Below are 27,984 nucleotides of genomic sequence, written 5' to 3'. Positions count from 1 at the left end.
CATTCTGAATTGTCACCAACAATGAGAGAGCTACACAATCTCTCCAGCTTGTGGCAGAGTCAATTTTTTTTAAAGCAATTCTAATAGGTGTATAGTGGTGTCTCAGTGTGGTTTCAATTTGCATTCAGTTTCCCTGATAACAAATGACAGTGCACACGTGATCTGTGTACCATCATATATCTTCTTTGGTGAAGTGTCTATTGAGGTCTTTTGCCCATTTCTATATTAGACTGTTTATTGTTGAGATTTATATAGTCTAGACACAAGTCTTTTATCAGTTTGTGATTTTTCAAATATTTTCTCCCAGTCTGTGACCTGTCTTTGTATTCTCTTAGCAATGTCTTGCATGCAGCAAATATTTTTAATTGTTTGATAAAATAAAATGTACTGATTTTTTTTCTTTTATAGTTTGTGGTTTGGGTATTATATTTAAAAGTTCAATGTCAAATCCAAGGTCACATATATTTTCTCCTACATTTTAAGAAGTTTTAGTTTTATGTTTCAAAGTTAAAATAATTCCCACTCCTAGGTATGAACCCAAGAAAAATGAAAGCTTATGTTCCCACAAAAACTGATATTCAAATGCTTATGGCAGCTTTATACATATTAGACAAAAAACAGAAAAAAATTGAGATTGTCTTCAACAGGCGAATGAATTAAACTCTGGTATACCAAAAACAAAGGAATACTACTCAGCAATAGAAAGGAACAAGCTACTGACCCACTCAGCAAATTGGGTGAATCTTAAGCGCATTTTGATAAGTGAAAGAAGCCAGAACCAAAAGCTACATATGTGATTCGCTTATTTGACATTATGGAAAAGGGAATACTATAGGGTGAAAAACAGATCAGTGGTTGCCAAGGGTTGAAGGTGCAAAGACGGGCTGATTACAAAGAGGCTGCAGGGAAAATTTTTACAGTGATGGGTCAATTCTAAATGGTACTGAAGAAGGGTACACCATCTCTGTGGTATTCACCCCCCAAACCCATAACTCCAGTGTAGTAACTTAAAAAAATACCAGACAAACCCAAATTGAGGGACAATCAACAAAACACCTGACCCATACTCTTCAAAACTATCAAGGTCATCAAAAACATGAAATAACAAAGAAACTATCATAGATTGGAAAAGAATAAAGAGACATAATAACTAAATGCAACATAGTACAGTAGCCCCCCTTATCCGTGGTTTCGCTTTCTGCAGTTTCAGTTACTCTCAGTCAACGATGGTCCAAAAATATTAAGTGGGAAATTCCAGAAACAAACAATTTATAAGTTTTTAAACTGCATGACATCTTTCTGAGTAGTGTGATCAAATCTCACACCATCCCACTGTGTCCCACCGGGGATATGAATCATCCCTTTGTCTAGCGTATCCATGCTGTATCTGCTACCCACCTGTTAGTCACTTAGTAGCCATCTCCATTATCAGATCGACTGTTGTGGTATCACAGTACTTCTGTTCAAGTAACCCTTATTTTAGTTAATAATGGCCCCAAAGCACAAAAGTAGTGATGCTGGCAATTCAGACATGCCAAAGAGAAGCCATAGAGTGATTCCTTTAAATGAAAAGGTGAAAGTTCTCGACTTAGTACGGAAGGGAAAAAAATCGTATGCTGAGGTTGCTAAGATCTACGGTAACTTTTATTACAGTACATTGTGACAACTGTTCTATTTTATTAGTAGTAACTGTTGTTAATCGCTTACTGTGCCTAACTTATAAACTAAACTTTATCATAGATATATATGTATAAGAAAAAACATAGTATATGTAGGGTTTGGTACTATCTGCAGTTTCAGGCATTCACTGGGGGTCTTGGAACGTATCCCCCTCAGACAAGGGGGAAATCTATATTCTGGACCAGATCTTGGAATAGAAAAAGGACAGTGTGTAAAAACTGAAATCCAAATATAGCCTGTAGTTACATTAATATATTGCACCATTGTTAATTTATTACTTTTGACAAATATACCATGGCTAAGAAAGATGTTAACACTAGGGGAACCTGGGCAAAGAATATATGGAAACTGTCTGTACTTACTTTGCAAATCTTCTGTAATCCTAAAATTATTTCAAAGTAAAAATCTTTTAAAAAATAAAGGCAAAGAAAGTACATTTTCAGGAAACAAAAGCGGAAAGCACTTGTTGCTAGCAGATACACACTACGAGATATAAAAGGATGCTGTTCAGAACAAAAGAAAATGATTGTGCATGGAAATTTGAATGTAAATAATGGATTTAAACAGACATGTTAAATGTATGGGTAATCATAAATGAAACTTTTTCTCATTTTTTTAAAAACAAATTTTAAATGTTAAAATAAAATTTAAATTTAAAATAAATTTGATTCTTTTTAAAATAAATTTGATTCTTTAAAACTAAAATAATAAAGTAGTATAGGATTTATAACAATGTCATAAAATGTATGACAATAATAACACAAAGGATGACAGGCAGAAAAAGGAAGGATAGCTTTTAAAGTCCCTACATTATACTTTAAGAGGTATGATGGTATTTGAAAGTTTGGTGAAATAGGTAAAGGGTTCACAATGTAAACACTATGAGTGAACTATAAAACAGATAAACAGTAGAGAAAAATTGATGAAACCAAAAATGAGTTCATTGAAAAGATCAATAAAATTGATAATATTCGAGCAGAACTAAGGGGAAAAAAGGACATAAGTTGCCAATATTAGGAACGAAAGAGGGAGCATCACTACAGATGCTACAAAAGAACAATAAAGGAATATTATGAACAACTTCAGGTCAATAAATACGAGGTCAGACCTGATATGGACAAATTTCTTAAAAGAAACAAACTACCAAAGTTCAATCAAGAATAAACAGATAACATGAATAGCCTTTTAAGTACTAAAAGATGTTGAATGCATATGTATAAACCTTCCCACAAAGAAAACTCCAGGCCCATATGGCTTTATGTGTGAATTCCATGAAACATTTATAGAAGATATAACAGTAATCCTACATAAATTTTTCCAGGAAACGGAAAAAGAAAAAAAAATAGTTTAACAGTTTCTTACAAAGTTAAATATATACTTAGCATTATAACATAATGATTCCACTCTTAGATATTTACAAGGGAAGTGAAGACATGTACACACAAAGACTTGTACAAGAATGTTCACAGCTACTTTATCTATATAAATACTTTACCTATATAAAGAGTCAAAAACTTGAAATACCCAAGTGTCTACCAACAGGTGAATGGATAAACAAATTGTGACACATTCATAGACTGGAATGTTATTCAGCAGTAAGAAGGAATGAACTATTAATGTACACAAAAACATGAATGAATCTCAAAATCATGCTTGTTGAATGACGCCATGGACAAAAAAAGAATACACATTTATATGAAGTCCTAGAATAGAGAAATTAATACATAGTGACTGAAATCAGACCAGTGCTTGCCAGGAAACAAGCAGGTGACTGACTAAAAAGAGGACTGACAGTTACATGAAGGTATAGATTTGAGAAAAATCGTCTAAGTGTACATTTAATATGGGTACTTTTTTTAAAAAAAGATTGGCCCTGAGCTAACATCTGTTGCCAATCTTTTTTTTTTTTTCCTTCTCCACAAAGCCCCCCACCCACTAGATAGTTGTATATTCTAATTGTATGTCCTTCTAGTTCTGCTATGTGGGATGTCACTTCAGCACAGCTTGATGAGCAGTACTAGGACCATGCCCAGGATCCCAACTAGCAAAACCCTGGGCAGCCGAACCAGAGCGCTGAACTTAACTACTCGGCCACAGGGCCAGTCCCAGGGGTACATATTATTAATTTAAATTATGCTTCAATAAAGTTGAAAACAATTTAAGAGAAAGTTTAAATTATTTGCATTTTGTTAATGTATTTGAAAATGTCAATAACTGAAGGCTGCTAATTCATTAAATGGCTAGATTATGTGCTTGTATTTTGAGTTTCAATGAAACAGACTTTTCCAGCAAAATCATCATCATTGCACATTCTTACTTTTAATGAAAAAAATTCAAAATTATTCTATAGATATGATCAACTCCAATCTAAATGTTAATGGGAAATTATATTTTTAACGTATTTCAGACAGCTAAGAATCAACTCAAATAACCAGTAATATAATTAAAAAACCATAGAGAAACTATACTGAATCTTCTTAGTAGCCTAACCTTTTCACAGAGCAAAAGAAATGATCATAAATATCCAAATAATAATGATTCCCTAAATTATAATAAATATATACTGTAGTTTAAAAAGTTATCATCTTTAGAAGAATATATTATCTTTATTTTCTTAACAATTGGAAAGAGTAAAAAGGAAATCATTACTACAGAGTGCTTCTTGAAGCATTTTAATATAATAGAATGAACTGAAAAACTCAACATAATAATAAAATCGTTTATTCAACAAATTAAATGAATGACCAATCCCTCTAATGCAGCAGAGGTTAAGCATGACTGTTACATTTTAAATGCATCAAGTTAATAAAGGAAAATATAAATAAAACTTTTAGAGAAAAGCTAATTATCAATTATAAAATACCAATATTTAAAGAGCCCTTTACATATATTATTCAATTCAGTTCTAGACTAACATATGCCCAAGATTATAACTTTAAATATCTTCTCATTTGATCTCAATTCATTTTCAAATTAAGTATTGTTATAGAATTGATTTAAAATCTTTCCTACTGTCCAACCTCCATATATGGGAAAAGGGTAGTTTATAAAATTATGTGTTTTTTAATTTAAGAAAGAAGTAGGAAAAAGTAAAAACGGTATCACAATAAACTGGCCCTTTAACTCCAGTTGAAATCAATTTTCATTTATGTAAAAGCACTTGCTGAAACTAAACTGAAATGTAGAATGAAGATAGGGAGTGGGGGAATGAAGAGAGGGAGGAGGAGAGACGAGCAGGAGAGGAGAGAAAAGGAAATTTTCATACAGCCCCTTCCAAGACTATAAAATTCAATTTTCATCCACTACTTACAGTCACCTATCATACTTTCACATTGCTTATCAGTAAGGTCACAGTATATGCACATATGAATTTAAAATACCATGCATCCTGAATATAAGAGCACAAAAAACTCTATTAATTCACTGAAACCAGCTGTTATTTTAGAAATTAATCTTCCTAGTTATGAAGTACAAATACATAATCACATTTATGAACTTTCTATCAGGAGTATCTCGCTCATGTTAACTGAAGATAACACACCAGGTTGTATTTACTGATGCAATTAATTTATACTATTCAGATGGGTCCAGAAATGCGGCCTTGGCATCTGTACCTTCAGGCTTGAATAAATTAATACTGCCGAAAAGTGGTAATACTAATAAATTCAAATGAAACGTACACCCTTACCATTTTATCTAGTTATAAAGTATATACAAAATACATACTTGATTGGCAGTATGATATGGTAAAAGAGTAACCATTTCAAATCAATCACTGGCTGTAACATACAGGCAGTTTTCCTAATTAGAGAACAGGAATAATAGCATACCCTCACATAATTGTGAAAATTATGTGAAATAATATATGCAAAAGTGATACGTAAAGTGTAACAGAATTTATAAATATTAGTTACTATTATCTTTCCCTTGCTCTTTAGAAACTAGGTATACCAGCTTCCTGCCAGTTCCCAGAATGTGCCAAGTTCTTACCTATCACAGGGCCTCATTCTTATTGTTCCTTCTACCTGAACTGCAATTCCTTTGGCTCATTCTTATAATTCAGATTTCTACTTAAATGTCACCTCTTTTTAGAGATAGTCTCTGACAACCTGTATCAATTATGACATGTTAGGATAAAAGTAAGAGAAAATCCAACTCAAAATGGCTTTAAAAATAAGGAAATTTTAATTACTCGATTGACAAAAAAAGTTAGTTAACAGCTCCATGAAATAGTCAAAAATCTCTTTTCATCTTTCTATTCTACCCCCTTGGCATGTCAGCATTTGCCCTCAGCCTAGCTCTCTGCACGGCAGCAAGTTGGCTGCCTCGATTCCAGCCACATGTAATTACGTATAACAGAACAACTGGCAATCTCTTCTAGTCTGTCTCATTTTAAAGGAGAGGAAACTACTAATAGAAGTCTCCCCCAGAAGATTTGCACATCTTATTAGCCGAGATTGAGTCACCTGTCCCTTGCAAAATCAATCAATGACAAGCAGAATGGATTACCATTATGGCTTAGACTAAGCAGGATTTATCCCTAACAGTAGGTTCCTGAACAAAACTGGGACCCTGAAAGCAAGAAAGAATGAAAGAATGACTACAAGATCCTAGAAGAATGCTACAACACCTTATCTTTTGTAAAAAGCACTCACCATTTCCCATTATTCTCTATCACAACACTTACTGGCTTATTTATTTCCTACACTAAAGGGTGTGTACCAGTAGAGCAGGGACATGGAGGACAGTGCCTAAAACAGAGAAAGCCCTTTATTAATATCTGTCAAACAAAAAAGTCAATGCATAAATATTACCCAGCTGTACATATATTTGTTTAATATCTATAGTCAAAATAAAAATAAAATCAAGCCTTAGAAGAATCAGAACTAAGATTCAAAGTCAGTTTCACGTTTATTTGTTTATTTTTATATGCAGAAAATGTCAAAAGTAGATAGAAGGAAATATATCCAAACATAATTTCAAACCAAAGACTTGCATTCAAGCCAACTCTTGATAAGCGGCGGAGTCCTCAAACATTACATTTAATAGTTAACAAGGGCAGATAGATACACTGCAAAAATTTCAAGTCATACACAATACAAATAACAAAGAAAGATTCACAATCTTTCCAGAGAACTCTCTTCAAAGAACAGAGATTCAAAAATTCAGATTCAAACAGATTTAAAACTGTTTCTACAGAATGACAGAGATTCAGAAGTACAGTAAACATTTTATGCTATTGAAAATTTTACTGGGATATGTTTTTTTAAAAAAAACATTTAAATTTTCGTATAAGAGGCATGAAAGCCCTTTAAACGTTAATTGTTATTACTGCAGGTATGAAGAATATTACAATGACATTATTGGCTAGTATTTGATTCACTAATACATGAGCCAGATAGGTGACACAGAGACAATTTATATAATCCAAAACAAGAAAAGTTTAAATAAATTATGGTACAACCATTGGTGCGATATTAAGGCTCAGTTTAAAACATTACGTATGAAGACAAATACACATAATATAATGTTAGATGAAATTGCAGGACACAGCGGGATTTGATGATCCTAAGAGATAGCACGAGACCTTGGAAAGTGTAAGCTCTAAGGTAAAAAAAAAAACAACTCAACGTAAATTCCGGCAATACCAATACAGAAATGGGCAAGTAAATAACCGGGCAGGGCATCTTACCTTCTCTGAGCCTGAATTTTTTTCTTTGAAAAAATTATAATAATTCCTATCATATGTGCCTATCATTCTAAGTATAATGATGATAACAGCTACATTTATACAGTGCCTCCTGAATGCAAAGTACTTTTCTCATTGCTTCACAATTATAATACTATTTAATCTTTTCAACAACCTTATGATGTAAGTACTACTATCTCCACTTTACAGTGGAGGAAATTAAGGCACACTAAGATTAGACAACTTTCCCAAGGTCACAAAGCCATTAAGTGGCAAAACTAAAATCAGTAATAGCTATTTTTTTATTGTTGTTATTAAGAAGAACCTGCTGACTATAAGAATCGCAAGGGGCGCTAGAAAAATCTCCCTCTACACACATTTTTTAACCCAAGGACAGGGTTATATATAACTAGGATGTCTCGAGTATAATTCAATTCAAAGATATAAAGGCCTCAAACTTTTCCTCCCAAATAGCACAGTGTTAGGAGAGCTGGATAAAACAACTCCATTTGACTTAACTGTTTGACATTTAAGGTTTGGTGAAGTGACTTCAGTTCCAGACCAAGACAGAGAAGACGCCCTTCTCCCTATTCCCCCTCACTAAGGATAGCTAAAAACCCTGGACGTTCTACATAAAACACACACAGGAAGACTGTGAAAGGAGGAAAGAAAAGGCAGACCTACTAGTGATCTAGGGATTAAAAGAACAACACGGCAGTGAGCTCTCCGAGTTTTCTTTTTCCCTCATTTATCCCAGAAGAAGGAACAACAGAAAGAGCAAAAATATGGAGAAATATAATAGACTTTCCCTTCTCCAGTTTTCTACATTATGGTTGACACTTGAAGCAAACGGTATATATAACACTGTCTGTCTGTTTTAAATATACACAGAAGAAATAGTTAAGACAATTATAAAGGAGAGAGGGTAATGGGATTTACAGAGAAATAGTTTCTACATGTCACTCAAACTGGTAAAACAGTAACCCTAGGAGACTGTGATAAGTTATGTATTTTTAATGCAATACTTAAAACAACTACTAAAACATCCATACAAAGAGACACACCCTAACATTTAACAATAGAATCATTAGAGGTTTAATAGAGAGTGAGTTTCAGAGTCAACTAGAATAGTGTTTGCCCACTTCCTCTACTTTCTTGTTGTGTGACTATGGCCAAATTATTTAACCTCTCTGTAAACTAGAGTTAATAACATTCATTTGGGGCCAAATAGAATTAAAACAATAGCTACAATTATTATAGCTATTATTATATTTTGATTGAATCAGACTATTAACTCTCTCTAATTTATTTCCTTTTGCTAGTTTAAATAAATATTTAAAGTAGTCTTGAATTGAGATATGTATGTAAAGTGCTAGTCCCAGTGACTACCAGATAGTATGAGCTTGATAAATAAAAACTACAGTTATGTATTAATAAATATAAAGGAGTTATGGTTAGCCTTTCCTTAATTTAAATAGATTTCGTACCATAAGATCTTATAACCTCCTTGACATCAGTCTTAGCAATGATTTTTTGGATTTGACAACAAAAGCAAAAATAAACGAGTGGAACTACATCAAAAAAGCACTTCTATACAGAAAAGGAAACTATCAACAAAATGAAAAAGCAACCTATGAAATGGGAGAAAATATTTGCAAGTCATATATCTGATAAGGGGTTAATATTCCAAAATACATAAAGAACTCATACAACTCAAGAGGAAAAAACTCAAACAATCCATTCCATTTAAACAATGGGCAGAGGATCTGAACAGACATTTTTCCAAAGGCAACATACACACGGCCAACAGGTACATGAAAAGATGCTCAACGTCACTAATCATCAGCAAAATGCAAAGCAAAACCACAGTGAGATATCACCTCACACCTGTTAGAATGGATATTATCAAAAGATTAGAAATAAGTGTTGGTGAGGATACAGACAAAAGGAAACCCTTGTGCACTGTTGGTGGGATTGTAAATTGGCGCAGCCACTACGGAAAAACAGAAGAGAGTTTCCTCAAAAAGTTAAAAATAGAACTATCATATGATCCAGAAATTCCACTTGTGGGTATTTATCCAAAGGAAACAAGATCACTACCTGGAAAAGATATCTGCACCACCATGTTTATTGCAACATTATTTACAATAGCCAAGACATGGAAACAACAAGCATCCATCAACAAAATTTAAATGGTGAGAGATACATGGAAAAGAATGAATAGATCCACAAGGAAAAAACAAAGGTAAAACCTATATAGAAACCACATTTGATAAATTACAATGAAATATATATGACCTCCTGCAGTCTTTCTAGGCCTATAATTCCACATTATCCAAACAAAACCAAATCATAAATTAGGCAACATGCTTAAAGAGATTGTCAAACTCTCAAGTGAGGCATCTAAACCTCTGTCTACTCAAAGCTACTGAATTAAATGTGTCAAGTCAATTATTTGGTGTCACAGAAACCATTAGAAAGGGTGGGCCCAAGTATCAATACATGAACAATTTTTTAGAATCACTTTATCTAAAAGAGTGAAAGAATATCAACGATTTGCTGTGTAGGCTCCAAAACAATCTTTTTTCAATCTCTTCCACGGAAAATGGCTAATCCGATGTTTTCTAACATCTTTTTCATGTTTGCCAATCCAAAATTTTGAGAGGAGACACTTGAAGTGTCGTTAATAGGAAGGAATTTACCAGAAAAAAAAACAAAACTCATAAGTACTTCATTTAACAATCGGATAACAAGCTAACAATAGTAACCTACAAAAAACTGTCAATATTCTAAAGACAAGAATTACTGATGTCCCCCCCCATGGATTTCACAAGCTCTTCTAACCACCCCCAATATCCAACAAAATGTGATTTGGTAACTAGTTGTACATACGTCACTGAATTATTAAATAATCTTTTTTCCCATAAAATAAAAGTTTCTTATTTCCCATTAATCTAATAAAATTTCACCAGTATGACCAAAGTAGATCCACAGTCTTCTCAATCTCTTAGTCATTTATACTGCTCTCCTTCAATTCTCCTTATATCTTCACTCTCCCCAATACATATCCCTCTGTACGCAAACCATTAAATCTCAGTGGCGCTTTATTATTTATACTTCTTCACCTCAGTATAAGGATATGGTTCTGCACATTACAAAATACCCCAACACAGCAGCAGCTAAGCTTAAACAAGATTGAGGGTTATTTCTTTCTTTTGTAAAAGAAGTCTAGAGAGAGACGACGTAGACATGGTGGTTGCATAGTACCCTCAGGGATCCAAGTTTCTCACTTTCTCTTAGGCACATTCTAGATGCCTAGCTTCCATCATCAAGATCACCTCATGGTCCAAAATGTTTGCTAAAGCTCCAGTTAGCATGTCTTCAATAAAGGTCAAAAGGAAGAAGAGAAACTGAATGGCAAAAAAGGGTCTCTTCCAGCTGGGTCAGTGCCTTTACAAGCACACTCATATTACTTCTGCTTTCAACTCTTTTGTCAGAACTCAGTCACATAGCTGGGAAATACGGTCTTTTCCTTCAGGCATCAATGCAGCTAGCTTAAAAAAATCAGGATTCTATTACCATAGAAGAAGGAGAAAGAGACTTTAGGATTACAGAATACTAGCAGCCTGCAATGACTCCATATCCATTTTTCACAGCTTCTGAATAACCCTTGATTTTGGGAGAAGCATTATATCATATTTTTAATCTAATACAGCCAATGTAAAAGCTTTCCCAATAAATGCTTTTACTTTCCTGGCCACGTGTACAGTGTAGCCAATCCCAAACTACAGTGATATCACAATAGGTATAGTAAGATTATTAATTCTGAAGTCTTACTGGATAGGATTTTTCATCTACCACATCTTGTGCACCAGCTGGGATAGAAAAGTTTATTTGTTTTGAACAAGTGACCTGACAGAACGACAGAACTCACTCTGTGTGTCTTGACCAATTAGGAAAGCAACAGAGCTCCAAAGTGGTCTCTTCTGTTACAAATCTTGGACCTACGCTTATTCCACAGGCACATCTGCTGCATCATCATAATTATCATCAATCCCATTATAGTACCATCACTTACTGAACGTGTACTAGGTCCCTGTGCAAAGTGTTGTATTTATTTTATTCATTCAGACCTCATAACAACCCTATTATGTTATTTTTATCCTCATTTTATAGAAGATAATAATAACAAACATTTATTGAGTGCTCACTCTATGCCAGGTACACTCGAAGTGTTTCATAGATGAGTACTATTATTATCCCTAATTTACAGATGAGAACGAGGAGGCAGAAAAGTTAGTAACTTGCCCCAAGTCACACAGCTTATAAGTAGCAGAGCCAAAATTCAAATCCTCACAACCTGGCTCCAGAGTCCACTCAGTTAACTACTAAACTATACTAATATCAAATAAACAAGCAGAGAGTAAGTAACTTGCTTAAGGTCACAAAACCAGGAGGAGCCAAGATTCACAGCCAGATCTATTTAACTATGGAGTTCTTGTTCTCAACTCCAAATGAATCAAAGCAATACGGGTTGGCTGACTAAGGAACTATTACTCTTTAAGGGCAGAGTTACAAGGTTTTATTATTTAGTTATTTTACCAAAATAACAAACATAATCCATGAATTTCAATGGTAAACAATTTAGGAGGACGAAATGCAGTGCATCCATGTCGCCTAGGCAACACTACAGGTAGACTCATCTCTTTTAGCAGTAACAGACCAAAAAAAAAGCAGCTCTGGCAAATGTATCTAGTGACTGTCATTCATCAGTTTCAATTTTTTCACAAGTGAATAGTCACTAGTATCTAAAAGATCTTAAATAATTAGATGTCTGCATTTTACATCTGCTATCAAAAATTAAAAAGTAAACCGTCTTTTGCTACACCAAACTCAATAGATATATCTAGAAGCAGTAATTTTTAAAGGTATCAGAAAATATTTTTTAAGAAATAATAAAAATTAACGGAATCAAATTCAGACATTTTGCTGTCATCTGTTGGAATTAATGCATTTATAGTTCTCTAATCTATAAATTACAATCCTGACCCTCATCCTTTGAGAGATACATAAATTATGGCTATAAATTTCCTCAGCATGTTTTCTTAAGATTTACACCATACAATTCTGATACCAGAGTCAAAATGCCTTTGTTAAGCCTGAGCACACAACATACAAATCACAATGCTATTACTGGCTCATTTTCAAACATTCCCCTAAGAATTTCATGTTCTCTTCCAAGAACAGCATAGGTACACAATAACTATCAGACAGGGTACCTTGCACCTAAAACAGTTACAGAAACACTGTAAGCACTAATGACAAAGAATAAAACTCATGTCTCCAGTTGAGTCAACCATAAACATGACAATGGTTAACTCTTTCATGAGCACCGCCTATCCTTCAAAAAAAATTAGGCTTAGTGTATTGTTCTTCACCAAACACATCCTTTTTTCATAATTCCAAACTTAATGAGACATTTTCAATTAACCTCACACCAATGTATGTTTATATTCTAATTCCAATCGCCAATGATTGTAAACTAACTGGAGGAATTTTAAAGAAATAATGAGCAGTACTAAACTTACACTGTTTCGCTGTATCTCAATAGATGGAATACAAAACATATCTTTTATCAGTATAAAGTTCATACACTATGTAAGAGTTAGGTTAAGGGTTTTTTTTTTTAGTTATGTTGAATCCTGTTTAAAAGAAAGAACCAAAAAGTACCATAAAACAGCCAGTGATCACTGGTGAGGCATAAAAGTACCAAAAAGAGGGGGCCGGCCTGGTGGCGCAGCAGTTAATTTTGCACAATCCTCTTCTCGGTGGCCCAGGGTTCGCCGGTTCAGATCCTGGGTGCAGACATGGCACCTCTTGGCAAAAAGTCATGCTGTGGTAGGCATCCTACATACAAAGTAGAGGAAGATGGGCATGGATGTTAGCTCAGGACCAGTCTTCCTCAGCAAAAAGAGGAGGATTGGCAGTAGTTAGCTCAGGGCTAATCTTCCTCAAAAACAAACAAACAAACAAAAAAGCACCAAAAAAGAATCAGCTATTATAAATCATTAGAGTTGCACCAACTTTAATTTAATGCATCAATTGACTGGTAACTAATATTAGATGAAAAGCAGCCAAAGCAGGTTTTATTTACAGCTATGTGTGGAAGAATAACAGAAATGTTGTTACTAAGATAAATTTAACTTAGGCAACAGTTAAAACTTGAATTTTTACACGTAATAGTATTTGAACACAATCTGAAATGGGCAGGATATATCACCTGCTAAAAATATCTTTCTTCATTTTAAAAGCGTTCAGAGATCTTTACTTTCACCTATGAGGGAGTGATAAGATCCAGAATTAACTTCCAAATGTAAACAACTAGAAAACTGCACACACTGTGTATCTGATATTGGACAACAGGCAGCTCAAAACTGATTGCTAAAAAAAGGGAAATAAAACAGGTGAGCCCTATAATTACCTGGGATGTCTTTCTGAAAGCACTTTTGGGACTGCAGTATGTAGGAGGGGAAACCCAAATAGAATCCAGTGCATTCCTGAGTTGAAAAGACAGAAATCAAGACTACACAAAGGCCAAGGCAACAATTATTTTGGGGAAAAGTCCCTGAAGTGAGAGAGCTACACAAAGACCTATTAAAAAAAGGATCCTCTTAAATTACCTGAATACCAATCTGAATACCAATGCATAGGGTGAAAACCCATAGGTTGAGCAAAAACAACTTCTGGGAAAGAAAAATTACCCAGTAGCTAAAGCTAAATAATTTCCAGAGCTCACACTGAGCCAGGAATCTCTCAAGTTCTCACAAACAAGATAAAGAGTCCTCACTGAATCCTTAGGACTTTCAGTAAAGACCCAAGAAGAGAGGTCAACCCGAGTAATGAGGCTAAGAAAGTACAAGAGTAAAGGTTGCTATGGACCTGCCAGAAAACCTTAATATCATTAACACACACGGAAAGGGAAGAGGGAAGAAAAGAAATGTACTGTCACTGAGTCCATTTCGGAAAAGCTCAGTCTCAAAATTCTCCCGCGCGTATGCAGTGCCACTTCGCAACACGTTACTTCCTCCCGTGCGCCACTCAGAGGGGCAGCTGCCACCGCCACCACAGGAAAGAAGTCCGAGATGTGGCAAGGCATTGCCATGCCCAAGAATAAAGGCAAAAGTGGGAAAAACAGTGCAGCGCCATGAATAAGAATGAATCTGAACAAAGTGGCTGTGTACAGAGGATGAATAAGAGCATGCTCAGGTAACCAAATGTTGGAAAATGGATGATTAGAAGCAATGAGTTTTGATGGTGTAAAGTGGTTATGTCCTATCAAAGGAAAACTTAGAAAAACGGTTTGAATAAATACCTCAGACGGTATTTTGGTTGGTCTGCCAGACTATGGAGATAACAAAGCTGAGGTAATTTTAAAATACAATGCAGATGAAGGTGTAAGTCTTAAGGCATATGGCAAGCTTCCAAAATATGCTAAAATCAATGAAACATACATTTGGTACTGGAGATGAGGATGAAATCCAGTTTGATGATACTGGAGACAACGATGAAGACCATGATGCTATAACTCAACGTTTTACATTCCAAGTTTTCTGAGGAATAACCCCAAAGGTGATATGGGCTTCCTTGTCCTTCTCTGTAGCTTAGCAATTTTATCTTGGCATCCCCTTCTTAAATGAATATATGAACTCCTGATGCTCAGACATTCTTGGAAGCAGTTCCTTTGTCTTCCTGATTGTTCCCTCATTAGTTAGATAAAACTTGGACACATGTTAACCAATAACTTTAAGGAGTAAGCTTTCATAGAACACATCTAAGTCTGATTCCAAAGTCCTATGTTCTCAATCACAACTTTCTTTTTAAAAAAACAAAGAATAGTCTACATGAGTAGCATATGAGAAAATTAATGAGAAAATCCCACTATGCAAGAGAAAATGTTTATGGTATAAAGAATACTGGAAAGGGAACAACATATGTCTTACAGATAAGAAAATCAGGGCATTTAAAGGTGAAGTAACAGGCAGTGGGAGTGGTGTCAAACAGCTCACAAGTGTCAGACAGGAATTTCAACCCAGTTATCTGATTCCAGATTTGACTGTAAGGAGGTCTTCCACAGCAAATATCTTCCCATGTCTACCAGAGATCTGAAACAAAAGGATCTCCTATCAATAGTTAGAATAAGAGAGAAAAATCTTTGCCATCCTAAGAACACTACTCATAATTAACAGTGACTTGTGGAAGAGTCACTCTACCTAAAGAGCTCTCTTGTTTTCTTATGACCTATAAAAACCTTTGCAGCTCAAACTATTTTAGTACTATGAATTGAAAAAAAAAAGGATTCCTCTAGTTTCCCCTCATCATTCATGAATTCATCCATATTTACCCACTGCCCCACTGCCTACCAAGTGCTTGGCACTGTACTGAGTGTCAAAGATACAGTAATGAGCAAGACAGAGATAATCTCCACTGTTTTAGTGGATCTTAGAATCTACCAGGAAAGCAAAAATGAAACAAATAATTACACAATTTATGTTTCTAAACATGCTGAGCCTGCTCCCAACACAAGGCTTCTGAACTTATCTGAAACACACTTACCCAAATATCCACCATAGCTCTGTCCCTCACCAAATTCAGGTCATCACCCAACCAGCACCTTCTCAGTGAAACCTTCCCTGACCATTCTGTATAAAAATGATACACTCCTCAATCCCACATTCCCTATCACCTGCCCTGATGTACCTACTTTTCTCTAGAACATCTATCACCATCTGACATACCTATTTGCTTAGGATCCGTATCCCTACTAGAATATAAGCTCCATGAGATCAATAATTTCTCTTTTGTTGACAGGTATCACTCGCAGTCTAGAACAGTGCCTGTAGTATTGCAGGCACTTAATAAATACTGTTGACTAATGAATAAATGAATGCAATGAAGAAAAGCACAAGTATTGTGAGAACGTATAAAAGGAGAAACCATTAATTTCATTTAGACTAACATACACAATGTTTTTATCTACATACGTGTCTGCCTCACAGTTAAAATAACAATTATAAGTGCTACCTATCATTCATGTATATGGTCTTAATTGAGGTATTTTGTTTCAGTTTTTCTATAATTCCTTTCTTATAAATTATTTTTAAGCATTTAAAGTATGTACAATAGAGTGACTTACTGCTAAAAAGATCCATATTTTTATACTAGAAGCAGTCAACTAACAAAACGATTTATTCTCCAATCTATAATCTATCTCACCTTAAAAAATGAAGACAAGATGAGATGTACTAGTTTACCTGGATTTGATATTACCATATTCACTGAACTAGAACAGGCATCTTATTTTTCAGAAAAGAAAAAGTAAAAAGGAGAGAAAGGATCTAAAATCACCTTCCAAGGTTTATAGTTCGATGTCTTTGTTTCGTATGCTCAGTGGGTGAAGATTTTATACAATTAAGGCACTTAAAGCAAATCACCTAGAAAAACAATAATTGTTTCAAATTTGCTATATCACAGTCCAAAGGACTATATAGCCTGATAAAACTCTTGTTTTGAAGACGAATAATACTTTTATTTATACCTAAGCAATGTTAACCTTTAAAGGTTAACAGTATCATTTAACAATTTAAATAATTATTAAGTAATATAATAAATTAAATTAATAATAATTTAAATAATTGTTTAATATTATTTTAAAAGATTTAAAAAAAAACCCTAGACATCGTTTTCTAATTCAATCACATATTGTTTGCTCTGGCGTCAGGGTTTTTCAATCACATATTGTTTGGAACTCCAATAACTAGAGTCACCATGATCTTCCAGAAGATAAAAAAAGTAAAGTTGCTATAGTATTTCTAACAAAATGAGTTTGCTATGAACAATCTACGTGTAGGATGGAACACTTTCCATGAATCCATTAATTTCTCCTGATAAAAACACAAGCTATTGCAAGAAAATAGTCAGGAAGTAGTTATTTAATATAATCTATCCTATTATACTATGAAAACCTAAGAATATTGACCAGATATAACCGGGACTCCCAAAGCACATGTATTCTCTTCTGTAATTAAGAAAATCAGCAGTCATACTAGGCAAAGGATAAAATATGCAGTTCAATGTAGTATCTATTAAGAACTACATCCAAACTAAGTTCTCAAATACACAAAAAAGCTAAGGAATCTTCTCAGTTTTCCATCATCTAATTATGCAGACATTCTTCAAAGTATACATAAAACAAAATTAAAATCACTATTAAATATTTTCCTATCCTTAACACGTTAAAAAACGTTACTGATCATTTTAAAACTATATCCTCTGAGTGTTCAAGGTAAATGCTAAATGGTAAAGGTAAGTATTTTCCTCTGGTTAACTAAATTCTTCCAGAAAGAAAATGCAGAATTTTTTAATGTAGATACATTTTACATTTACAGGACAACGAACCACCAACCATGGTGGTTGGACAATGGACCACCAACTATGTTTACTGATACAGACATTAAGTCAAAAAATCAATTTATCCAAAAACATTTTAAATTAGATTAATTATTTTTAAATAGTGGCACACGGTCATTGTAAAACAAAAGATACAATCACAGAAATACATAAAGGATAAAGGAAAGAACACAGGAAACCCACCTCCTACAAGGAATAATTCATTGTTACCATTTCTCCACCATCTCTCCAGACATTTTATATAAATGTAAATAATCTTACATTAAAGAAATCATTCCATACATCCTATTCTATAGCCTATTTTCTTTAATTCAACATTAGGTAAAGAACATTTTTTACATCAGCCAATATATATCTATGTATGTCATTATTTTTTGATCCAGTGTATTACATTCTATGTATGACCATAACTTACTTAACTATTTTCCCTATTAATAGATATTTGATTTGTTCCTAATTTTTTTTTTTTAAGATTTTATTTTTTCCTTTTTCTCCCCAAAGCCCCCTGGTACATAGTCGTACATTCTTAGTTGTGGGTCCTTCTAGTTGTGGCATGTGGGACGCCGCCTCAGCGTGGCCTCATGAGCAGTGCCATGTCCGCGCCCAGGATTCGACCCAAGAAACACTGGGCCTCCTGCAGCGGAGCGCGCGAACTTAACCACTTGGCCACGGGGCCGGCCCCGGTTCCTAATTTTTTTAATGAAATATCTCTAATACAAAGAACAGAACACTCCACACTTCTTCACTAAAATATCCTTTACCCCAAATCCTTCTCCACAATACACACATTTATTTATTCAAATATTTTTAAGGGTCTATTATGATCTACTCACTGTTCTAGGCAATCTAAGTTCCAAGACTGCAGGGACTGATTCTTTTAACCACTGCTTTATTTCCAGTGTTCAGTGGAGTGTCTGGTTCATAGTAGACTTTCATATATGTGTTGAATGAGTGGATGATCATCCTTGTTCATTCATCCTTCTTCACTTCTGCAATTATCTTTTTTTTAAGTTTTAACTTTGAAATTAGTTCTGTTTTTCATTTGTTTCACCCTATGGAGTAATAAGCCTGTTAAATGTCTTCACCACTCACAATTCAGGCTCAGTACTGGGAGCCAAGCAGATAAATACGGAGGAAAAAATGGTATTACAGTGCTACCTTTTGGAACCTCTGCTCAACTATGTTTAAAATTTTCATAGTTCCTTTTGAGTTTCAACACATCATCCAAAGGAAATGGGAATCTAACAGCTGGTTGTGTTTTCCTCTGGTCTCCTGAACATTTCAGTGGAAAAAAAGACTAGGAACACTCTCCAAAATGTCTAGCTGGCACACCAGAAAAATCCTAAAACTCCAATTAAACTGCAAAATTATGACTGAATTCATAAGATTTATTTTGCTTTTCCAGGAATAATACTCTGAGGGAAGGAAAAAAAACATTGAGGCACAAAAACATACCAAAATGTTTTTATTCCGATCAAATTTTGGTCTTTAAAATTACTATGAAATAGATCTGTTGAGAAACCTTTAGACAAGCTGTCTTCTTTCATTTGGGAAATCTAGGCACTATAAGGATTAAATTAGAATCATAAACCTGGAAAGAACCTTGAGATATATATGGAGTTCATCCTTCCACCTTTTGGCTCATTTACACTAAAGCCAGTTTACATACATACAAATTGTATCCACAACGAAGAATTATCCAGCTCAAACCCAGGGGAACATATTGGCAGTATCTTCACTTTACATATATGTAAATGTTATTTTATTATTTCCACATCTGTGATGCATTAGGTACAAGAGACATTTCTCAGCCCTTTATACAGTGAACAGATGGTGAGCCATTACAAAATTAGGAGATTAGGTAACATCTTAAGGAATTATTAATAACCTTGCTCTTCAGCCAGAGGATAGCTACAGAGTTGGACAAATAATTTTCCTAGGAGGATAATGAGGAATTAGGGAGACATCCTTGGGGAAATGATTTGAGAATGGACAAAAGACAGAATGCAGTCCTGCTCCAAAAGTCATACAATTTTTAGAAAGTTACCATGTCATTTCTAGGGCTGAAATAATGTAGTCCCAGTGAAATCTTTTGAGGACTGGTGATACAGCATCAATAAATAGGACAGTGTTTTTGGGTGAGGGGACACCACCTAAAGAGAAAAGGTTTCCTAACTTTAAAAGGAGAAAAGTTTGATTTATTAACAAAGTTATTTCAATATTAACTACGAAAAATGGCTTATCTTCCTTCCCCTAGAACATAAGAAGCTAACAAAATCACATGATATTCCAAAGAAAGATACTATTGCTTGAATCTGGGTCACTAAAATTATCAACTCTTCAAAAGGAGACAAAAGAAAGTGGTAACATTAATTATCTGCAATTATACATTTTCTTTGTTGTTAACATAAAACGCATCTCACATACAACCTCATAGGCCATTCAAATGAGATATACATCCCTAGGTTTGAACTCTCCAGCGATGGCACCTTTGAAGTAAAGGGTGGACAAATAGTTAAAACTATTTAAACAATTCCTGATCACTAAATGTGAACAGATTTTTTTTTAACTAAAATAAGTTTTAATATTTACCACTATCACTCTTATTATTTTTTTTCATAGAAAAGAACATGAAAGTTCAACTAATACAAAAAGGCCCTATTGAAAAAAAAGATAGGAGGCGGGGCAGGAATACTCAAACAGTTTCAAGGACAAAAAGCATGTTCCATACCAGATCACATTTACAGTTCCTCATCTAGAATTCAACTGACATCCAACTGCAGCAATCAACCAAGCTTGGCAAATTAAAATAACAGTAATTTTGACAGATTATCGTCTATAAATATTCAAATATGGATGTTTGTGTGCATGCAAGGGTCTCTGTCTGCCAATCAAAATGCTTTGTTTAGGATCTTAAAATTGAGCTTTTTTCACCTTTCTTTTCTGTAGGAATCCCCTGAATTCTTAACTTTCATTTTAACTCTTTTACCTCAACTGATAAAGAGACCAATTATTTCTCTTATCTGTAGCCTGAATTCAAAATTTAAGGGTAACATTGATATAAAGCACCGACAGACAAAGAAAGTACCTAGACTCTTTGGAAATCTAGTTCTGTAAAGACAAAAAGAAAGATCTGAGAATGGGGGGGAGGGGGGACAGAAACAAAATCTTGAAAGATGGCAACTGAATAAAAGATTAACTTTTTATTCATGCTATCAGGTATACCTTGGTGAAGTAAAATCTAAATGTAAAGAGTAACTAACAAACTTCATAAATTTGGGTTGTAGTCAAAGTTCCATTAAGATAGACTAGCATTTATTTGGCTCAAGGCAAGACCCTATGCTTTGATGACAAGTTTAAGTACATCAAAGTGTCAAAGTGGGGAAATGAAATTAGTATGAAATTCAAACCAAATGCAATTTTTGAAATCCACAGATAGCCCTATTTAATCAAGAATAATGGCTTTAATGAAGGCAAGATATATGATGTGTGAATATGCTAATTATCCTCCTATCCTAGCTCTCAATAGTCAGTTTACCTTAAACACGTACACAATTACTGAAAAACCTCAGATGTCCCAGAAAAACTTACAAATGATGGGCATGCCTCTGCATCCAGAACAACGTCAAAATTATGGAAGAAAAGTCAACCTATTCAGAGGTATATGCCCTTCTGGTCCCACCTGGAAAGAAACAGCGTAAATAGAAACCCATCGAGAGCCAAAGAAATGAATATCTAATGATTAAATCTCAGGTCCCAAGAAAAGAACGGCTGTGACGGTTATCTTGGAGCAAGCAGTCATGTCTCATGCCTCCATATCGCATTAACTAGACAAGTTAATTTAAAAACAATAATAACAACTCCTTTCACTCCAAATCCTAGACACTAACAGCAGGTGGGGTTCCAGTGGCTAAGAAAGAGACCAACAGACCAAAAGCCTATGCCATCGTGTAACCAAAAGAGAAAGCTATATGTACTGGTTATTCAGCTATTGTCTCTCAGCTCAAATCCACCCTTTAATACTCAGTTCGGTAATGCTGAAAATAGAACTCTGGAAACTACTTTTCTCTTTTGCCGGCTAGCTTCCTCATACTGCCAATAAGGGCACTAGAAGGAGAAACTTGCCTTTGCCAGTCAGCACTGCCCCAGCATGAGCCTTCTACTCCAGCAGCAGCAGTTGGTGACAGTCACCAGTTTTTATGGGCACTCTCAGAAGTACCCCTCACAAATACCAGCAACCGCGAAGCAGCAGCCCCCGCAGAGGTTTTGAGCCCCAGCTCCACTCCAAGCTCTTCTTTGTTCCCACAGCCCTGTGGATGGTTGCTGCTTTCGGCAGCTATTGCCGCTGTGGTACTCTAGTGTTTCCCTTTTGCTTTTTCCACCCTCCAACACCTGCGTAACCCATTACCTATATTAAATTTTCGTGGCAGAAATCGCTAGTGTAGATTATTTCCCTGTCCAGATTCTAACTGATACATCACGGCTAGATGGAATAAAATTAGGCATGATCTTGATCACTTTGGAAAACTATTCTCCCAAAACATGATAGTCCATGACAGTCCCTGGGGAAAATGCCTCTCCCCAAAAAAAGGTACAAGATGGGAAATGGATGCAAGAAGTACAGTGAGAAAGAAAGAAGGGGGAACATAACCTAAGAAAGTAATACATTAAAAGAAATATCATGGTAGAAAACACATTTTAGCCCCCAAAAACACAAAGAAAAGGCCAATAAAAAATCTGAAACAAATATAAGTTTTCCACTTTAAATAATAAAAATCACAGAATTTAAGAAGTGGAAGGAACTTTGTTCTTCTGCCTCTGCCACTGTTTCGTTTCGTTAAAGCAGTTTTATATTGAGTGTGAGTTACTATACTTTCAGGAAGCTGCTGAGAAATTAAGGAGAGTCCAAAGGAGATTACAAAAATGATGAAAGCAGCAGAAAACAGGATCCATGAGGAAAGGCTCAAACTTTTTAGTCAAATCTAGTGAAAAGAAAACTTCAAGACAACATATTAGCTGACTCTCAGTTTAAGAGTTCTGACCAGCTGTGCTTCATCATCCCTACAGATGCTTAAAATAACAGAAGATAAAGTAAATGAAGACATAAAATGGAGCTTCTTAGCTTACTGACTCTCCTTCAAATCACTAAAGTAGCTCTTATTCTGTTTACACATTAGAATGACCTAGAATATTTTTTACAAAAATAATAATGATGATGATGATGATCATGATGCCCAGAACACTAATGCCAGAGATCTGATTTAACTGGTCTGAGATAGAGCCTAGGTATATTTTTAAAAAAACAAAAACAAAAGACACCCAAGTGTTTATAATGCACTGACAGAGGGATCTGAGAACCACTTAATGGAACATCCTGTAACTTTAATACTCAAGGTATAGTCAGAGGACTAGCTACATCCAGACTACCTGTGGAACTTGTCAGAAAGGCAGCATCTCAGGCCTATTCCCCAACTACTGAGTAAGAATCTACACGTTAACAAGATCCCTGAGCAATCTGTATGCACATTAAAGTTTGGAAAACACTGTTCTATAATGGTTTGAAAAGGTATGAGTGTAAGTGTGTGTGTGCGTGTCCCTAAAAATGACCAAGTTGAATTTTTCTAAAGTTTTAAATATGAAATGTTTTTACTCTTAAAGTCTATTAGAGTTTACTGAGAATACTCTTTTACTGAGTGAATAATAACTATTATTTAATAAAAACTAATATTTATTCAGCCTGTACTAATTGCAGGCATTGTTCTTTACAAAATGATTTAATCCTCAACACATGTCTATAAAGTGGATAATTTTATAATCTGTTTTAATAAGAAAACTGAGGCAAGAGTTATATAAAATAACTAACACCTGCCCCAGGTCACATAACTAGTAAGTGGCAGAGCTGAGAACTGAACCCAAATAATCCTGTTTAAGCGCTTATACTCTTAACCACGAAATAACAGTATGTGTGCCAATACCATCCCAAAATGTTCTGAAATAATTCAGGAGGAAAGTATAATTATCGGTAATAAAAACACTGTAAGAGTAAAGGAAAAAATCAGTGTGCTTTTCTCTGTTAAAAAAAATCAACAGAGTTATAGTAATGATATTATTACATCAATATTGTTACAGGTCTGTGGCCCACGCTTAAAACAGAGAGGAGCATGACACACAAGACAGTAACTCAGGAGGTTACTTATAACACCAATATTGTCATTATTTTGGGGTGAGTGATACACATACCTATGGAAGAAAAATTTTTAGTAATAATCACTTTGTTATCTACATTTGGAAAATACTTGAAACCCCTTGTTAGGAGACCCATTCCCCTTACATGCCTCCCTGTCCACCCCTACAACTGCCCCTACTACTACCACAATGACCCTCAGAAAAGTAAAGTACATAAGGCTATGATTATTTTTCACAATGGAACAGGCAAGATGTAAATTTAGTCTCATTTTTCTCCTCTTCTGTACCCTACTGTTCCTTCTAAAAAAGTCTACTCTCTGCTTCTGTCATTACATGCAAAAATTCCAGTCCCGGTAAGACCCAAATTTTTTTAAATGTTGAAGACTTTTAAAGGAGAGGTCAGACAGAGGCTGTCAGGAAAAGGCCTACTAGAAAGTTTTAATAATTCATGTGAATTCTAAATAGCACAATAGAACAGCCAAAGTTCCCAGAGATAAATAATAATATTGTACTAGCAAATAGACTGAGTTTAAAATATGCAAAATTATATCTTATGAGCACTTAAAACAGAGCAACAATTTCTACGATGTGTTAGCTTCCTTCAGTCCAAGCATATTCCTAAAGAAAAAACGTGTACCTTTTTCATTAACAATGACAAAGCCCTGGTGACCTAGTTTCTGAGAATGAACAAAACTACAGATATTAAAAAATCTATAGATTAAAAGTAGAGTTGTTTAAACAACTTCTAGGAGTTAATAAGGTGAATGCTGAAGCAAGAAAGATTTGGGGGCTAAAAATACCAATGCAAAGATTCACTGAAATGTAGCCTCTAAACACCTAAGCTTAAAATTATGACTTGAAGTGATGCATCGGTTCCCTTGGGTGAGGTTTTACCCGAAGAATCTAAAAAGCTAAGGTCCATGTGAAGCCCTGTGGGACGCAATTTGATTTTCCAAAGAGTGGAGTCAGACTTCCCAAGAAGCCAACATAGACAAAACCCAAGAGTGTTCTTAGGAGGCAAGGCAACTGTCAAAAAAACACAGAAGTGGAGCATTCCTGATATGACTCTTTCATTAACTAACATGACTAACAAAATGACCCATACCAAAACTCCTTGAAAATTTCCATCAGGTTTTAATTATTCATATTAGTTATGTAAATTATTTATGGTTATCTTTTCCTTCTAGTCAGCAACAGAAAACCACTCTCTACGCCTCTCCACCTATCTTCACAGTAGTATGTTCTCAACTGCCTTCCTTTCCTACCCTATTCAAAAAGACTCCATCATTTTAAGAATAAAGTAAAATGATATACTTATAAAAAAATTAAAATATACCTCAAATAAGTGGTATTTACCAAATACTAACTGAATGAATAAATATCACCACTCCTCCTACTCTCATAACATAGAAAAATCATATTATTATATATCATGTGAAAAACTTAAATGAGATTTACCACTTCATCATCAATAAAGTAGAAAGTTTATTATAACAAAGAAAAATAACTAAAAATCACCAGAATCATTTTTGAATCATCAGGAAGAATACATTTAAAAGATGATTTTCAAACTTCATAGTAACTCAGAAGTATATTTAAACTCATAAAATTGTAGAATTCTGGGGTCCATGACCAGAGATTCTGATTCGTCAAGTCTGAGATTCTGAGGATAAACCCAAAACTCTACATTTTAGTAAGCTTCCTAAGTGATTACCATGCAGATTATACCTGAACTGCAACTTTAATATATACTTCAGCTTCAAACCACTGTCAACTTCCCAATAAGTCCTTTAGTTCTGATCAGAATGCCCACTCCTGTCTCTCATCTTAAGAGCTTCAATTTCTTTTTTTTTTTAAGATTTTTTTACTTTTCCTTTTTCTCCATAAAGCCCCCTGGTACATAGTTGTATGTTCTTAGTTGTGGGTCCCTCTAGTTGTGGCATGTGGGATGCCACCTCAGCATGGCCTGATGAGCAGTGCCATGTCCGCACCCAGGATCCAAACCGGTGAAACCCTGGGCCTCTGAAGCGGAGCACGCGAACTTAACCACTTGGCCACGGGGCCAGCCCCAACAGCTTCAATTTCTGATTAAACTACAAGCTTGGAACTAACGCAGAGAAAAAATAATAGCAGCCAATTACTGGACATATGTCACTTTGGGCCATGAACTTTACATCATCTATTATATACATAAGAATAAAATGATACACTGCATGTAAAGTACGTAACACAGTGTCTGGCTAAAACAAATGAATGCTCAATAAAAGTGGCTGCTAGTTGAAAACAAATGTCCACACAAAAACCTGCACATGGAGGTTTATGGTAGCTTTCTTCATAACTGCCAAAACTTGGGAAGCAACCAAGATATCCTTCCGTAGGTGAACAGATAGGTAATCTTTGACACATCCAGACAATGAAATATTATGCAGTGTTAAAACCGAATGAGCTATCAAGCCATGAAAAGACAAGGAGGACCTTAAAGTGAAAGAAGCCAATCTGAGAAGGCTACATACTATGTGATTCCAACTATATGACATTCTGAACAAGGCAAAACTATGGAGACAGAAAAAGAGCAGGGCTTGTCCAGGATTGGAAGTTGAGGGGGAGCGATGAATAGGCACAGAGGATTTTTAGGGCAGTGAAAATACTCTGTACGTTATTTTAATGATAGATATATGTTATTATACATTTGTCCAAACCCATAGAATGTACACCACCAAGAGTGAACCCCAAGGTAAACTATGGACTCTGGGTGATTATGATGTGTCAATGTAGGTTCATCACTTGTAACAAATGTACCACTCTGGGGGGAGTACTGATAATGGAGGAGGCTATGCATATATGGAGCCAGGGGGTATATGGGAAATCTCTGTATTTTCCCCTCAATTTTGCCGTGAACCTAAAACCACCCTAAAAAGTTGTCTTTATATATTAAAAAAAAAAAAAAAAAAAAAAGGCAGTAAGCTGCTATCCCTGAGACATTATTTTGTAGGAGTCCTCATAATGACCCTAAGAGGTGGTCTTGCTATTATTTCCAAGCTGCAGTTGAGGAAACTAAGGTTTAAAAACGTGCCTGGGCAAGTAACTCGCCCAGGGACGGTTAAGTAGCAAAGACAGGATTTAAGATGGTCCATATTAACTCCAAAATCTGAACCCTTTAACCTGGGCTAACTTCCTGAAGCAGCAGGGCAACAAGAGTGGGTACAAAATCATTCCACAGTTATAACCACCCTTTACAAGAATCTTCCTGAGTCATCCCCAAGTCAGTCACGGCCCGGGCACACTTTCACAAATGTTCCTATATGACTAAGAATTAAAGAAGGACAGGCAGAGGACTATGAAGCATAGCTAAGGACAGGTAATTATTAAAAAATTAAGTATGGGTTAATGAATGAGCTACTTTGTATTAAGGAATGTTCTAATAAATACAATATTTAAAGAGTGTTTAATATTTTCACAGCACTTTAGAATTATAAAATAACAACTCCATGACAAGGGTCAATATGACAAGTGTCAGTATGACAAGGGTCAAACAGACAGGTTAATGGAATCTAGTCTAAAGTCAGTCAGTGTTAGCTGTTTAACTCAAAAACATTACAAACTCAGTCTCCTGACTTTCCATATCTAAGGACTGTGATCTTTAGTTAAGACTCTAAGAAGCCACAAGGGGGTCAATTCAAAACAACTAAGAGATTTTTTTATATTTCATCAACACAAAATATGAATATAACAAATATGAAATTCAAAGTTCTCTAACATGATGTTTTCTGCTAATTTTGTAAAATCTAATTATGTCCCTAATGACTAAGTTTTGTGTATGAATCATTTATTTTTTAAAACACTGTAACTTTTCTCACAACATCTGTTTTTCTTCTCATATCACGTTCCTCCCAAGTGGCTACTGTTTTCTTTCTTCCAAGTATATTTCTAGCTTGCCTATTCCCACCATCCATTCCCAAAAT

The 27,984-nt window shown here is 34.9% G+C and overlaps 1 protein-coding gene across 6 annotated transcripts in view; it reads right to left on the bottom strand.

The window, feature by feature from the left end:
- FUT8 (fucosyltransferase 8) overlaps positions 1 to 27,984 on the bottom strand; it is a 273,019-nt gene that overhangs the window by 156,901 nt on the left and 88,134 nt on the right. Inside the window, exon 3 of one of the 6 annotated variants that reach the window (XM_046647855.1) lies at positions 15,370 to 15,531. The exons of the other annotated variants lie outside the window; for them this stretch is intronic. The gene's annotated coding sequence lies outside the window, so the exon portion shown is untranslated. The remainder of the gene's footprint in view (positions 1 to 15,369; positions 15,532 to 27,984) is intronic. 6 annotated transcript variants of the gene reach the window in all.

This window comes from Equus quagga, chromosome 20 (assembly GCF_021613505.1).
Source record: "Equus quagga isolate Etosha38 chromosome 20, UCLA_HA_Equagga_1.0, whole genome shotgun sequence".
Lineage (NCBI taxonomy): Eukaryota > Metazoa > Chordata > Mammalia > Perissodactyla > Equidae > Equus > Equus quagga.
Note: the sequence above shows the minus strand (reverse complement) of the source record. Positions and strands in the feature narration are given on the sequence as shown.